The 18,136-nt window shown below is 36.3% G+C and overlaps 1 protein-coding gene across 1 annotated transcript in view; it reads right to left on the bottom strand.

Moving 5' to 3' along the window:
* ADD2 (adducin 2) overlaps positions 1 to 13,262 on the bottom strand; it is a 146,006-nt gene extending 132,744 nt beyond the window's left edge. The window contains exon 1 of the mRNA XM_053717770.1: positions 13,153 to 13,262. The gene's annotated coding sequence lies outside the window, so the exon portion shown is untranslated. The remainder of the gene's footprint in view (positions 1 to 13,152) is intronic.
* Between the last annotated feature and the right edge of the window lie 4,874 nt (positions 13,263 to 18,136).

The following is an 18,136-nucleotide window of genomic DNA, read 5'->3' as shown; positions in this document are numbered from 1 at the left end:
GATATGGGAGTTTGAAACTAGCTGCCGTGCATTTCAAATGCACTTTTAGGGCCCTTTAATTGAGGGCCAAACAAGAGCAGTGTTTAAAGAGAAATTGAAAGATGAATTTAAATTTCAGTTCAATTAGGTATATCACTGACATTTTAATACATTTATTTAAATGTTTGCATCTAAACAGGCAGACATTTTAGGTTTTTTTAAGTTTATGAACAGTTTGTAACCCATGGTTAGACAGACAGCATTGTTGTAATGAGATTTCTAGTTTCTGAGAGCTATACATTCCAAAACTAGGGAATATGGATTTAATAAAGCATACGTCCCTTTAAGTGCATCTGCTTCAGTTCTTTCAATATTCTGCTTTCTTTAAAGTATAAAAAGATGGGAACCCTACAGAGGCGTAACTAGAAAACACAGGGCCCAGGTGCAAGAATCTAAGCCCACCCCCCAAAAAAAAGTGAATTTGATACATATCTTTTTTTTTTTTTTTTTAAACATTTATTACAGGAAAAAAAAAATGTGAATCAGATTACGTCTGCAAATGGAGGTACCCTGTGCCCACAGTCTGTGAGATGGTCTGACCCCCTATTACTGTATATAGTGACACTGCTTAACACACCTGTACTGTTTATAGTCAGTTAGTGGCACAGTCTGTAATCTGCCGGTGAGATGGCTGGCCTGACCCTACCCATCCCGGTACTTTATAAAGTGACCACAGTAGTCTGTGACATGATCCAGCCCCCCGTAATGTATATAGTGGTACTGTATAGTGATACTGTTTACCCCCTCCCCCCATGCTGTATTAACAAGGTCTGTAATTTGCTGGTTCCACAAACATACACACACACACATACATAAATACACACACAGTCACATACATACATACACACATACACACACACACACATACATACATACATAAATACACACACAGTCACATACATACACACACATACATGCATAAATACACACACAGTCACATACATACATACACACATACATGCATAAATACACACACAGTCACATACATACACACATACATGCATAAATACACACACAGTCACATACATACATACACACATACATGCATAAATACACACACAGTCACATACATACAGACATACATGCATAAATACACACACAGTCACATACATACATACACAAATACATGCATAAATACACACACAGTCACATACATACATACACACATACATGCATAAATACACACACAGTCACATACATACATAGACACATACATGCATAAATACACACACAGTCACATACATACATACATACATACACACATACATGCATAAATACACACACACACACACACATACATGCATAAATACACACACAGTCACATACATACATACACACACATAAACACCAATGGGTAAAACAGAAACACTAACCCCTGTAGTCAGAGATACTAGTGAAGCATCATGTCACACTTACATGATATCAGTGCAGGCAGTGGTAGGTCAAAGTTTTTTAATTAAAAAAATATAAGCTGGGCCCCCCCTCTGCACCCCCTGTAGTTTCGCCCCTGGAACCCTTTGTGGTCTTAAAAGCATATGGAATAGAAAGCCTTGATTTAGAAATATATTGGCTATTAAAATGTATCACAATATACTAAACAGAAATCATATGTGGCCCCGTAAAGCAATAAACTGCCTTCTTATATGGTGATCAGGATTCTCTCCTTACACATCAGCAGCAAGCACCATTGTGGCTAAGCAGATGAGTCTGGCAAGTTGATTATCACATTAAAGCCTATTAATTAGACTGCCCTACTGCAAAACAATCCTGACTTTTCATAGATTGATCACACGTAGCAGACTAAACAATATAATATACTATTTAAAAAGGACAATAAAGGGACAGTAAACTGTAAAATTGGTTTCCTCTTAAAGGGACAGGAAAGTCAAAATTAAACTTGCAGGATTCCGACAGAACATGTCCTTTTCAAACACTTTTAAATTCACCTCTATTTTCAAATGTGCTTCATTTTCTTGGTATGCCTTGTTGAAAAAGAATACGCACATATCCTACACTAGTGGGAGCTAGCTGCTGATTGGTGCCTGCACACATTTGTCTCTTGTGTTTGGTTAACAAGATGTGTTCAGCTAGATGCCAGTAGTGCAATGCTGTTCCTTCAGCAAAGGATAACAAGAGAATGAGGCATATTTGATAATAGAAGTTAATTGGAAAGTTGTTTATTATGACATGGTCTATCCAAATCAGGAATTTTGTGGGTTTCCTGTTTTTTTAAAGGGCTAGATTCCAAGGGAGCGCTATTGTTTGTGCGCAAACAATTTCAGGTTTCTGAGGCCTTTTGTTCGCAAGTTAAATTCCGCTCTTATTACAAGTTGGAAGTAAATGCGAATGAGGGACCGCAATCGTAATTTACATTAGAATGATTACCACAGCCTCTGGTTAACTATTATGCTTGAATAAAAAGTTGCACAAGACACACCAAAAATACAATTAAAAAGTACAGTTACACTCATAATAACACTATCTAATAAAAAATAATTTTAAAAAAATTGCATAAAAAAGTTATAAAGGCTCAAAGTTATTAGGTCTCATATTAGAAAAAAAGGACTGTAAAGGGCTTTAACATAGAGATACATACATATACATGTCTAAATATGTCTGTATGTATGTATGTGTGTGTATGTATATAAGTGTAAATATATATATATATATATATATATATATATATATATATATATATATATATATATATATATATATATATAATGTGTGTGTGTGTGTGTGTTCATTGGAGCCCTTTGCAGTCAAGTAGATGAAAACATGAAAATTCATTTATGCAATAATCATATTTAATAAAGTGTTTAACTGTGTATTTGCGGTAAATATTTCACATTCCAATGTTCTGCACATAGGGGAATATGTTCTTTGTATTTTTTAAATAGACATTCCTATATATATTTGTATATATCTATATATAATCATGTATACATATAGTTATAAATATATATTTGTGCAAAAATCCATCAGATATATATTTAAATATTTTATTAAGAATTCATATATTCTGTTTGCGCAACTTGTGGGTATTATGTTTTTTCAACTTTTTCGGCTTCATTGAATTCTATGGAGGAATACGATTTTGCATTCACAAATTCTCAAAGTCTATTTGTTACAGTGACTTTGCAAACACAAGAGCCTAAACACCAACAGGAAACACTATAAGACCAAACCAATAAATAACTAATAAAACATAACTTAGGTTTCATCCATTTATTGAGCTGTGATTATGTGTTTTAAGTAAACTTTCTATGAAAGTACCAATGGAATATAGGAACATCTCAAGTTCAGTGAACTCCAGCATAAGCAGAGCTAACAGATTTATGTCTTACAATATAAATTCATTATTTAGCCTCTGATGTGTTAGAGAATTTTATTACTGCACCATTGCTTGCATATGAACTGTTGTAACCCCTTTTCAGGGATTTAAAATGTAGTTGAAATCAGCTTCAGAGCAGCAATGCACTACTGGGAGCTAGCTAAACACATCAACTGACCCAATGACAATAGACATATGTTTGTTGCTACCCATCACCAGCTAGTGGCATGTTGCTGCTTCTGAAGCTACCTAGGTATGCTTTTTAAACAAAGGATACCAAGAGAATAAAGTAAATATGACAACATCTAACAGAAAAATAAAAGTTTACATTTTTACTTTCATGTAGTTTTAAGGTAGAAAATATAAACATATTCACCAAAGGGTAGGTTCACAACCCACTCATAAAGTAACCATTTTTAAAATACTTATATAAAAAATATTATACAAAATACTTATAAAACATTTATTTTATTATGTAGCTGTTTTGTAAACCTGTTCTTTATTGCTGATTTAACCTATGCACATGTAGAGGACATGAAACCTAAAAAAAATGTTTTTCCTGATTCAGAGCAAGTGTTTGAACAACTTTCCAATATGCTTCTATTATTTAATTTTATTAGTTCTCTTTGTAGCCTTTGTTTAAAAGCACACCTAGATAGGTTCAGGAGCTGCTGATTGGTGGATGCACATATATGCCTCATGTTATTGGCTCACTCATGTGCTTTGCTGTTTCTCCAACGAAAGGATAGCAAGAGAATGAAGCAAATTAGATAATAGAAATAAAATGGAAGGTTGTTTTAAAGTGTATGCTCTATATGAGTTATTAACGGGGGGGGGGGGGGGGAGGATTCCATGTTCCTATTATAGTTTAATTAAAAAAACAAACAAACAACAAAAAACAGTGTTATATTTGGTTAGAAAATACAAGATAAGGATATGGCAGGCGACTGTAAGATACACCAGTATGCCAATTGAATTACCACCTGCATCATTAAAGGGACATGAAACCTAAAAAATTTCTTTCATGATTCAGATAGAGAATACAATTTTAAACAACTTTTCAATTTACTTCTATAATTTAATTTGCTTCCTGCTCCTGTTATTTGCTGAAAGGTTTATCTTGGCAAGCTCAGGACCAGCAAAGAACCTAATTCCTAGCTGCTGATTGGTGGCTGCATATATATACTGATTGTCATTGGCTCACCAATGTGTTCAGTTAGAAACCAGTAGTGCATTGCTGCTCCTTCAGCAAATGATATCAAGAGAATGAAACAAATTAGATTTAGAAGTGAATTAGGAAGTTGTTTAAAATTGCATTCTCTATCTGAATCATGAAATCATTTTTTGGGGTTTCATGTCCCTGTAACTTAATAAAAATATAGCTTGGACTACTTATTTAGTGACAGAAAATGATTTGCTTACAAATTCTTTAAATGAAACTCAGCAATATATTTATTTATTTTCACTAGAATCTATTTTAAATATTAAAAGACAGGAGAAACCATAAACTGTTACTCATCCACTGGAGTTTCTAATTAATAATGGACAAGTGGAAATATACACATTCAGAAGGAGTCATGAAGCATCTAATTGCATTTAACTGATTGTGGCTATCAAACTGTCTACAAGGAAGTCTGCAGAGATGAAAAGCAAAAGCACATCATGAACAAGAAACTCAATTGGAAGTCAGGATACGGCAAGGAACACTTTGGGCATCTTAAAGGGACATTCCAGTCAAAATTCAAATGCACATAGATGAATTACATATTCGACCAGAAACATATTTGCAATATACATGTATTGGCAAAAATGCTTCTAGTAAAAGTTATCACTGTTTTAGTGTTACCATTTTTCTCTGCACGTGCATGTGAAACCTAGCTAGATATTCTCAGTGCACCAGCATTTTAAATACTGCAGCTGCTCAGAGTGCCAGTGGTGCTTGTATCATGTCAGCAATAAACAAATTGAGTCATTACCAGATGGTACAAGCATCTTAGGCCATCTGAGCAAGTGCTGTGTTTAAAATGCTGGCGCACGGTGCATACTTAAATATGCTTTAAAAACGGCTATAGCTTTTATTAGAAGCATTTTTGCTAATACATATATACTGTATATTACAAAAATGTTTCTATTCAAAACTGAAATGCATCCATGTGGATTCCAATCTTGACAGGAAAGTCCCTCTAATGAAAAATATATTCAGTGGGGGTTCAAGTGGGGTGCAGAAGGTATATGCCTATTAATTACTTTTATATCCCCCCAACTTCAAAAATACCAGCTGCTGTTAATTGGCAAAATAGTGACATTTGTACGTGTTTAGTGCTCCAAGCAGAGCAAGAACAGAAGTATAAAAGGATTTCAGAAATAAATAAATGTAGGAATAGATAGTACAAGATTAGGTCCCAGCCCCTTACTCATGCATTCCTGATATGTAACTTTGTGGTCAACTTTTTTGGGCCACCCCATTTTATAGTCAAAAGCCACCACTGATGACATTAAGATAGGATTAAAACCAGTAGTGGACAGGGCCGTCTTTAACACAGGGCAAAAGGGGCAGCTGCCCAGGGCCCAGTCTCTGTTGAGGGGCCCAAGAGTCCTAAAAAAAAATTAAAAAAAATTTTTTTATTTTTTTTTTATGGTTCATACCCGACTGCTGATGTGACATGGGGAACACACATTCAGTCCTAATACTGTCACAGTCAAAAGTACTCTGCTTATATTTAAAAAAAAAACTGTGCCAGACCATGACAGGGTCATGTGACATGCCAAGCTATTACCATGTGCTGTTTTAGATGTGCACTGTGCAGCACTGAATGCAAAGCCCTAACTCGGCATCCAGCCATTCCCATTGCATCAGAAAAGTTCCTACTGGGGTTACCACTGTTACCAGGTAACTGCTCTGGTTGTGGGGATTGTTTCTGGGTAGGGCTAACTGTAGGCGCATGCAGCAGAAAGCTGGAGCGGCAGGCATGTGAGGATTTGAGCATCTGTGCAGCTGCATACACTGCTCTCTTCAGTCTTGAGGCTGTGTGACTCATCTCACACTGTATCCATGCAGCCTTGGACAGACAGCATTCAGTCTGCTGGTCCCCTTAGCCCTGCTCTTTCTGCTGTGGCCCTAAGATCAACTAACTGAAGTTTGTTAGGGGAACAGTGTTTTGTAGAAAGGTGTCAGTGGGAAGAATAAGTTTGTGCACACATGCCCCTCCCCATGCAGCTTTGTCTAGTGCAGGGTGAGAGGGAACTTGTTCCTAACAAAGATGTGACATGTGTTACTGTGGCTGATGTATAGTGTCATGCTGATACTTCACACATTAATGTAAGGTTTATTTTTATAGTTTTTATTTTCTCTCTGTCTCAGATTTTACAGCTTCCCATAATAGTTCTGCTGTTCTAGTCAGTATATTTGTCTGCACCTCCATGCTTCCTCCTCAGTCTTTGCCTTGCTTTGCTCCTGTTGACTGCCCTAAATCTCTTTAACCCGCTAACCTCACACCAGAATCATATTCAAAAGAATATTAAATGAATCCACAGTGGAGGAATTTATATATTTATTTACTTATTAGTACTGCTTAGGTCCAGTTTCCCATATTGCAATTCATTTAATTTTTTTTAAATGATTAGCCCAGCAGTGGATGATCCACCGCTGGGCTAATAATTTAAAAAAAATGATTTAGTTGTTTTTTGGGATGTTGGGGTGGAGAGCGAAATTGCATGGGGTAGGGGGTCCCAAGAAAATATTTGCCCAGGGTCCAGTCAATATTAAAGACGGCCCTGGTAGCGGACCTACTGGTGAAATAGATAGATAGATCTGCAACCTGCACTCATAACAAGGCTCCCCTGCATTGGGATTGTATACATTCTGCACATGCCGGTGAATAGACTGGCTGCTTTGGGCCCCCCAAGCACTTGGGCCCTGGTGCCATGGCACCTGCCACACCAATGTTAGTTCTGCCCCTGATTAAAAGGTATCTACAGATAATTTAACAGTTGTAATTAAAATTTGCTAAATGTGAAAGTAATTTATTATAGGTTGAGAAAAGCAAAATAATCTGCTTAGCACATGACCTATTTTTTTACAGTTCTGGCCTTGTTCTCTGCACTTTGCAAAGTGATTATCAGCTGGGACTAGAGCCTGTGCGGCTCTATCAGGACAGTCTACAGGAAGGATTAGCTTGTCAGATCAGTCTGCTGCCCTAGAACACCGCAGCTGCATTCCATCAAATTGCCAGCCTCAGCACATCAAAATGATGCTATAAATCTAATGCTGAGTAACTGGCACCAGTTTATGAGCCGTGCTGAATGTGCCGTCTGAGAGCAAGCAGTCCTAACCCCCCTCATCGCCAGAGGGATGGATGGGCAGTGATTAAAAAAAAAAAAAAAAAGAATTCAAGAAAATGACATTCTGTATCCTATAACATAAATAACATAAATGTGTGCAACATTTCCACATTCAAAAGTAAATGTTTTAAAACTAAGATTTTTGGTAACAATTTGCACTGTTATGCACTCCATTGATACCCATTAGGAAAGACTTTTGTGTATGGATATGTTATGTTCTCTGCTGTGGCCAGTTATAGACATATAGATGAGCTCACACACTGATCAAGCAGTGATCGTGTAGAATGTTGCAGGGTCCTGTCTCTAAATTCTTCAATGTGTACTCTATCCTTTATGAGGAAGTGGGAAAACTAGAGTTTTCGAAGCTGAATATCAGGGAAGAAAAAATGAACATACACTTCAAAGATCTTTTATGTGCATAAGTAAACATTTTATTATAATTATTATATTTTTATTTTTATTTTTTTTTAATATTTTTATTGAGGCAATAAAAGAAGTCAGAGTTACAATCACGGTATAAAGGACAATATCTCAGACAATAGTACATGACATTAATTCCTTATTTCAAACATGAATACACTGAACAGCAATGGGAACATGGTATTGACCTTAATGATGCCTCATTTGTTTTGTTAAATAACAGAGCATTCAAACGTCAACAGTGTAAAGTAGATCCGCTCACGGGATCTGGAAACTGGTACTCATCAGGAGACATAGTTCTCGGACTCAAAGATTCTCATTATGAGTCATATAAAACAGAAATCAAATGCTGCATGAATGTAATCGTCCAAGATATACAGGATGGAAATTCTTAAACTATAAAGCGAAAAACATCTAATGAACATATTGTGGTAATGGGGGGTGGAAAACCCGAAGAACTTCTGTTGGGAGGTGGGGCACAGGGAAGGGGAAAGAAAGGGAGAGAGGGAGAGGAGAAAAAAAAAAAAAAGGGGGGGGGGGAATGGGGAGATTCCAGCAGGGTTGGAGGAGCGGCCGGGCCACCATCAATCCAGTTCAGTCTTAGGGACTACGCATCCACCCGGCCTCTCGCCGAACTGCTGATATTTCTAGCCCTCCTATACTCCTCCCATACAAACCAGATAGAACAGTAGAAATCGTAGCGACCCTCGACCCTCAGCGCATATTCTTCCATTTTTTTAATGTAATCTAGGGACTCTAGGACTGGGGTCAGCGTGACAGGAGTATGTTTCGCCCACTGTCTGGCTATAACAAGTTTTGCCGTCAGGAGGATAATAACACCTAGTAGTCGGGATGATTTTGGGAGGTTCTGCAGTCCAAGGTGAAAGAGCGCCATATCTCCAGTGAGATTGTCAGTGAGACCCAACCTCTGGAGTAGTTCCGCTACATGGGTCCAAAAGTGTCCCAGTCTGGGGCATTCCCACCAGATGTGTAGGTGTGTACCGCGCTGTGCGCAGACCCTCCAGCAGTCCGCTGACCGGGAGGGGTATATTCTATGCAACCTGGTCGGGACCCAATGCCACCTAAGTAGGATTTTAAGATATAATTCAAACAAGTTAGAGCATCGAACCGCTCCATTGACATCCTGGAGAGCACGCTGCCACTTCCCATCTGGAGCCACCACCCCCAAGTCCCTCTCCCTAATTATTATTTTTTGATGAAAAGGAAAGATTAGTTTTTTTTGAGCTAGTTGATTCTAAGGGGTACATTTATAAAAGCATCAGATGCTGCTTATTCCGCTAGAGCAGCAGTTGCTCCTTAACTCATACCCCACCTTTTAGGGGACGGGCTGCAATCATCCCAATTAGATACGATCGGGATTATTTACACCCCCTGATAGCAGCCGATTGGCCGCAAATGTGCAGGGGGCGCGGCATTGCACAAGAATTTCACCAGAAATGCTTGTGCAATGTTAAATGCCGACAGCGTATGCTGTTGGCATTTAGCGATGCAGGGCGGACATGATTCGCTATAGCAAATCCTGTCCACCCGGAGTATAATAAATCTACCCCTTATTGTATATCAGTGATACTAATATGCATGTATCTATATCAGTGCCCTAGATTCACATACATTTAATAGAGCTCTCCAATGAAAAAAAAAATCTCAGTTTTCTCATATTATATGAAGCTGATCTTTCTACAGGATAGCACAGAAACTGGAGATATTTTTCACACTGTGACATTCATTTAAAGGGACAGTATAAACTAGATTTTTCTTTGCATAAATGTTTTTTAAATGATCCATTTATATAGCCCATCAGGGTGTGTTTTTGTAACAATGTATAGTTTTGCTTATTTTTTAAATAACATTGTGCTGGTTTCCAGACTCCTAACCAAGCCCCAAAGGTTTAGATGTATACTGATGTATACAGACTTCAGACTGCTTCGGTTTGTATAATGGGTCTTTTCATATGCAGGGGAGGTTCTACTTTCAGCCCCTTTCAGTGGGTGTCCCAGGCTTATCCCATTAACAGTGTTAAATTGGGAGCTTCTAAGTAAGTTTTTTTTAAAAATTGGTGTATACTGCCCCTTTAATTTTTACTGATCCTGGGCCACTATTTTCTGCAGTATCAGTGTATGTATTTGAGCATATTTACAATGTTTGAATCCGATTCCCTGTTGTATAGGTTTAGACTCACCCTATGGGGCGGATAAATGAAAGTGTGAACGTCCGCTGCACATCGATTCACTAGAAATGCTTGTGCAATGCCGCCCCCTGCACATTTGGCCACTAGCAGGGGGTGACAATCAACCCGATCATATGTGATCGGCGGATTGCTGTCCACCACCTCAGAACAGACGGACGAGTTAAGGAGCAGCGGTCTTAAGACCGGTGCTTCTTAATTTTTGTTTCCGGCGAGCCTGAAGGCTTGTGCGGAAACCGAGGCATTGGGGCCAATACGGGGCTTAATAAATCGGCCCCTGTGAAAACACTAAGATCTGAGATAGTCTGATATGAAGAATTGCACTGCATATAATGGGCATACTTCTTGCATTTATTAAAAATAATGTACTTATGTTTTTTCAAATATATATATTTACAATCCATCTTTATTGGGAATAAACATTGCACTTTATACGAAGAATCCTCCAATACATATTATGGATTTCCTAAATATGGGATCAGTAACACTGTAACCTACATTAGCTAAAGATTAAATTATTTTTATTTTTTAACATTTTAAAATATTTTTTTATTGCCAAGTGTTAATTCTTTAAATTACATAATAAAGTTACCTAACCTTGGCTTAACAGCATGAGCACACTCAGACAGTCATGAACAGCCTGTGTGTACATGTTCAGTGCTAAGTGCACATTGATTGACTACAGAATATACAGACATACATTTCTAGAGGATTAATGGACTTTAAAATAAATTATACTATCAAAAATATTAACATCTGGCAAATGCATTAATGCATTTTTGTTTTCTGCACATTATGTTCCTTTAACACTCTCTAAATCCTATAGGACAAAACACAGGCAACCACCCCTCCCCCTCTCTCCTCTGCTTTGGAAACGCAGCATCTCCCTGGTTGCTAGGATACAGAGACAGTAGCTGGGATGCTCGCAGCAGGCTAGCTACATCTATAATACATGCACTAGTTACAAGGATGGGAACAGCTGCTGCCAAGCAAGCACACCTCCACTTAAGGCTGCCAAGGCATGGAATGTTCTGTGTCACAGCTGATTCCAGCACTGCAGCTGTATTACTGGGCACATGTCACAGCCTTTGGAGCACAGCCGTAATTTGTTTACACATTTCAAACTAAAATAATTCACTAAAATAAACTACATTTTGTATTGGTGTAAATGAATAAATGCAAAATATGTCAGACACAAAAGATTAAGAAATTGTCCTTCTTATCACTATTTATAAAAACTTTCATCCCACATTGCAATATTCCAATTTTTACATTTCTAATCATTATCCTTATTTATATATTTAAAGACCTTGTTTGACTAGCTGTTTTGTGATAATATATATATTTACTGTTTAGACAACTGTAAGAGTTTCATACTACTGATCAGTTTATTGAGCTATAAACTATACTATAATGGTACTGTAATAGTAAAAAAAAACTTCTCTTACACTGTTTAAAAATTAAATTCAATCATTTTAAATAATACCATATTATAGACACTGCTCTTCATCACAATTGATATTATCTATCATTACTGAGCCACTATCAGTTTTTTGTACAAATAGTTACAAGTTTGCATTAGTTAAAACTTTGCCAAGTTTTGTAGTCTTTCAGTTTAGCAACAGTTTGTCTCATTAGAAAACACTAGTAGTTTGCTACGTAGATATATGAAGTAGTTGACTATAGAGTGTTCAATTTCAAGCTTACTTTGTTGTAAATCCTAATGATGCAAAAACTATAGCCAGCTTCAGTTCTTATTTGAATGCAACCATCTAGTTAGCAATAACCTAAATCTGGACTCCAAGACAACAAATGGTTTGTGATACAAACCCCTCCACCAAAGTGAACAATGTCTGAGTAGAAATTCCAAGCTGTTGAGTGCTGCATTACAATATACAAATATAATAGTTAAAATAGATATTTTTATAATAGATATTAAGTTGTACATATTTCTGTATACTTTATTTTGTTCAAAACACAGCATGTGCTTCAATAGACAGTAAGCACCCTAAGTTTTCTATATAAAATGTTTAGTTACGCATAATGAAAGAACTTTGCAATATATTTTCATTATTTCTTTTGCCCCCTTTTAAGTAATTTAGCTTTAGAAATTGAACAATTTTTAATACTAATAATAATTGAAATGCACTCTGCTAGATATCTGTCTCTGATTGGCTCTAACTGCAAATAAATACATTTCATACTCAATTTGTGCCAGTGGTTAGCCTGGTTGTCTGCTGACTAAAGCCCAGATTGGCTCCTCCAAATACAGCAAAGGGTGGAGTTATGCTATTGACAAATAATTACAGAAAATAAAAATGGTATTTGTTTTAAAAATGTTAAGACTTGGCTGATATGTTATTCTCTAGCAGCACAGCAGAAATATCTGGTAAATACAAGATGTTTACTTCCCCTTTAAAGACTCATTGAAGTATTCTCTGAGGAACAAATTAGTTACTGAATAGAAGTGTCATGTCTTTATTTATTCTACTCCATATACAGCACTTTGGAATCACATTACAAATAAAATTTGTAGTAATAATAATAATAATATAATAATAATAATCATTACTATTATAAATAAAAAGATAATAGTGTATTCACAAAAATGGCATTAGCTACAATATAATTATTCAGTACTGGTTGGGAAAGATATGAAGTAAAGTTTTATATGAAAAATACCTAAAACTTTCTAAAGCAATATAAGTAAATGAGAAATAAAAAAACAATATGGCACATTTACTGTTATTACTGTACCTTCAGTACTGGGTAAACAGCTCAATCATTCTGCACAACTGGGAAGTTAACTTACATCATGTGACACAATTTACTCATGATGCTTATTTCTTGCATCAAGTGATGCCCACACATCTATGGGTACACTGAAGCTGTGCTCCTGGCCACTTGCTCTGGATTCTGGTGACTGACCATTTGGAATAAAGCCAACTTTTGTCCCTTCTCTGGCATATCACTGGGGCCATTGCCCACTAGTCAGCAGCCTGCCACAGAGCTGTCTTGTGACAGAGTGACACAGGGAGAACAGATGGCTGCATGAGATAAACTCCCTGCCTACTCCACCTACAATGTTACCTCTCTCATAGAAAATAATAAACAACACGAGAAAGGAAGGCTTTAACAAACTAAGCAGTCTTAGTAAACCAAATATGATATTAACATTTAATGTTAAGTAGAAATCATATATATTTTTGTATAAAAAAAAAAACCTTCAAACACAGTGTACACGGTAAAATCTCTTTGTTGGCTCCCAATTAAAGTGACATACCAGTACAGTGCCTCTTATGCTTGGTTGTAGCTTTGTGTACAATGCATTGCTTCTTATGGGCAATATACAAGCGGTGATTGGTGAGTATGTATGCCCAGCGACCGCGGAGCAGTCTTTAACCCCTGCAAAGAGGTTAAAACAGTTCTAGACAATCATCAGTGCAATTATAAAATGTTGTTGTCACTTTAAATTAACACTGTGAGATCTGACTGTCAAACCATATACAATTAAAGTCTCAAAAGCTTTTTATTCCCCACAAATATATAGCTTCACTTAACTACCTGACTAGCATCCCCCAGATATTTAAAGAGCCATTATTACTACATGACTCTGCAGTGTAACTAGAGCTGCCATTTCAGAAAGTGTGGTGACAGTGCATACAGCGGTACTTGTGCATGGTTGCTAGTCTTAAAATTACATATTCTAATGAATTTCATCATGTCATTTTTTTTACTAGAATGGTTCTTTAACCCATTAAGGACCAGCAACATACCCTAAAAATGGTTAAAGGGCCATTATAATAAAAAAAATGGGATTTGCATTACAAATAGTGCAATCTCCCCACCAGCAGTGGGACCACACTATTTCCAGTGACCTTTGAGTTTTATGTTAAAAAGATCAGTTAATTATTTCTTTTATATATATATATATATATATATATATATATATATATATATATATATATATATATATATATATATATATATATATATATATATATATAATGTGCATTGGGCCTTTTGCAGTCAAGTAGCTGAAAACATGAAATATCATATTCATGCAATATTCATATATGATAAAGTGTTTAAGTGTGTATTTACTGTAAATATTTCACATTCCAATGTTTTTCACATAAGGAAATATGTTCTAAGTATTTTTATTTATATATATATATATATATATATATATATATATATATATATATATATACATATATATATATATATATTACATATACATACATCCGATATATATAGAAATACTTATTGAAGAATAAATAGAACATATTCTGCTATGTGAAGAACATTGGAATGTGAAATATTCATATTTCATGCCGGGTTAGCGCACTTGGTTAAACACGATTGAGCTTGTGTGCGAGTAATACAAGCAAAACCTGTTGCACGCAAAATGCCTCAATCTAGCAAAGTTAACGAGCGAGCGGGAGCGATAAATTACGCTCCACTCATAATCTATCCTTAAATATGTAGTGCCAGGAATTGATGTGCTGTTTTAATGTACTGTGTTTGCTCTTACATAACATATAACATAGCTGAGAAAATGTATAAAATATGATTTAAAATACAAAAGCTTATAATTAAACAAAATATACTGTAGATAATAGCAGTTCTTGCTTATCGTGTACATCAATTTATTTTCTTACACTAAGCTCTGCTGTTCTCATTTAAGGTTATCCTAAAATTCTGACCAGCAAGTGGGTGCTGCAGAATGAAATTGAAGAATCCTGTCTTAAGACATAAAATCCATAGGATAAAGTAACACAGAGGCATCATTGTGCTTCTCATTAGCAGGAACTATGCATCTAAGAAACAATAGATGGAATGAATAGAGTCTTCTAAGGCCAAATACCAACCAGGAGGAAAAGGCAAAATATGAGTGGCTAAGTAAAAAAAGGTGAAAGACCTTTAGCAGTCAAGTGAAAGCCCATTGTGACTATATGACTTTGAGGTACACAAACTACTTTAAACTACCTGGAACCAGTGGTGGTTCTAGACAGTAAAATTTAGGGATGCAAAAAAAGTTGACCACAAATAGACACATCAAGGTGAAGGAGGTACCAATACCAATTGGGACTTCCTCTATCTGTTCTTGCCTTTATTTTTTGTAATAGCTGGCTAATTCACGGTAGCTGGCAGGTTTTACAGAATCTAAGCCAATGATGACTTTAAAATAGCAAAAGCTAGTGAATTATAAAATGTCTCCAATAATGTCTAAAATGGGCTCTTGTACTTTTCGTATCTGACCTTTATGTCTATTTAACTAGCAGAGTGTTATGGTTTGGAATTTGATAGCAGCTTATACGTCAGTAGTCTTGAGAACGCCCACGCACTTTCTTCTTTTTAAAGACACTGATCTATTTTCACACATCATTAACCACTCTTTTCTACTTATGGTGTTTTCAATTTAAATATTTGCATTTCATTTTATTTTAAACGTTTTATCCATCTAATAATTTGATGCAAAAACAAATTAGAGTCTGTTTGAGGAGGAAGGAATAAAATAAGCTCATCTGAATGTGGTAAACCCTCTGCTAACATCTTATGAAGTAATGAAGTTACCTTTAAAATGTGAAGAAATAAAAAGGTAAAGTTAATATTTAACACTATGCACTTTAAAACAACATGTTGAGGCTAAGGAGTGTGCACGTGGCTTAAGCACAATATGGGAACAGTGTCTGCAACTAGGTTTGTAACAATGTTAAATATATAATACTCATGACACATGCAAGCTCTTGAGCCTACTTCAGCATGCTCTCATAGAAGGGTTCTAAGGTTTAACAAAGGATACCAAGAAAAAGGGGTCGATTTGATAACAGAAGTAAATTAAAAAGTTTTTGTTTAAATTGTATGCTCTATCTGAATAGTAAACGTTAATTTTGCAACTTCTATGTCACTTTAAATGAGCATCTGTGCAATACCAAATATCTTAAAGGGGCCGATTTATCAAATAGCAGGCGCTAAATGTTACAGTATACGCTGTCAACATTTATCATTGCACAAGCATTTCTGGTGAAATGCTTGTGCAATGCCGCCCCCTGCACATTTGTAGTCAATCTGCGCTAGCGGGGGTTGTCAATCATCCAGATTGGATTTATACCTAAAAGGTGGCGGACGTATTAAGGAGCATCAGTCTTATTATCGCGGGTAGAAAGCAGAATACGCTGCTTAATAAATCTTCCCCTATAGTATTAAAATGATAGTAAAGCAATTCTAATTTTAAAAATGCATGAAATTTTGTGTAATTAAATGTTTTACATTAATCTTTTTCCCTCTGCTGCCTTCCCACTTCCAAACAGCGTTTTTCCTTTCCACATGCATTAGCTGGCACAGCCAATATGTAACCATGTTACATACGATATTTATTAATATATTTTTGTAAGGGATTGGAAAATGTTCATGAATCCATGCACTAATAATTAATCAAACAGTTAATTTATTATCAGTTCATATTAAAACTTTGCTTTTAGAGAACACATATACAGTATGCATACATATAGTGCATATACATATATTACATATGCCTTTAAGAGTTGACTTGTTTGCCTTTAAGAAATATGTTACATTTGTTTTTACTCTGATTACCTGTTCTCTGCTAAAGCAGATATTTTTGTCTACAAAGAAGGGAGATGTCCTAACAATTAACTGAAGGTTTAATTATTAGAATTTTTAAGGGGGCGAGGGAGTCATATCGGTAACATCTTGGACAAAAGTCTGAGACAGCATCTGTGGAATTTGCTGCCTGTATTCTCCCTAATGATGACTCTCAGTGCTGTTGCATGCTATTAATGCCTTATCCGAAGATAGTTTAATCACTTGATATTGTACAAAATCTGTTTATGGGTTGGTGGGAGCTGTCCCATGTCTATGGTGGGAAGAACCCCTTCAGACAAGAAATAGTTTGGTACAGATGCTTTATTGACCACCTCCTTTTTATATGGAGAGGTTCAGATAGCGATCTAGAGGAGTTCACTGAGGGTCTCAACAATAACACTGTGGGTATAAGCTTCACTTCAGAAACCCAAGAGTGTGTTATTAACTTTTTTGACATTACATTAAGGGGAGTTCCAGGCAGAGAGATTAAAACAGAAATATTTCGGAAACCCATTTCTGGGAATTCTCGAGCTGCCATCCGAAAATAATTTTCAATGGTGTAGTGAGAGGCCAGTTCATTCGCCTCAAAAGAAACTGCACTGATGTAGATATGTACGAGAGACAAGCAGATGATTTAACCAGTAGATTACAGGAAAGGGGGCCTAATACCTCCATCATATCCAAGGCCAGAAAGTCAGTAAGGGGAGTGACTAGGGTCAGGAGAGGGAAATTGGAGAAAGACACAGGTAATAAGGTAACATTCATTACGGAATACTAACAGCAATATACTCAAATTTGCCAGATAATAAGAAAACACTTTAATTTGTTATCAGCGGATGATGGTTTACAAAATACAGTGGAGAAAGGTGTCAGGTTTGCCTATAAAAGGAACAGGACTATAGGATATAAAATAGCTCCCACTAGGCTACAGAAGGAGAAATCAGATAACTCTTCATGGCTGAGATTTAATGGGACCTATCGCTGCAATTACCAATCCTGTGTAGCATGTGAGAGAGTGACCATAGGGTCTGTAGTGACAGGGGAGAGTTTTCAGAAATGCCTGTGTCCACTTATGTTGTGTACCTAATCACATGTACCCAATGTGCCCTTCAATATGTTGGGCTCATGACTATGGAGGCTAGAGTTAGGATTAAAGAACATTTAGCAGACATTAGGGCCAGCAC

Source organism: Bombina bombina, chromosome 6 (assembly GCF_027579735.1).
Source record: "Bombina bombina isolate aBomBom1 chromosome 6, aBomBom1.pri, whole genome shotgun sequence".
NCBI lineage: Eukaryota > Metazoa > Chordata > Amphibia > Anura > Bombinatoridae > Bombina > Bombina bombina.
The sequence above is the reverse complement of the archived record's forward strand: the minus strand, read 5'-3'. Positions and strand labels throughout refer to the sequence as shown.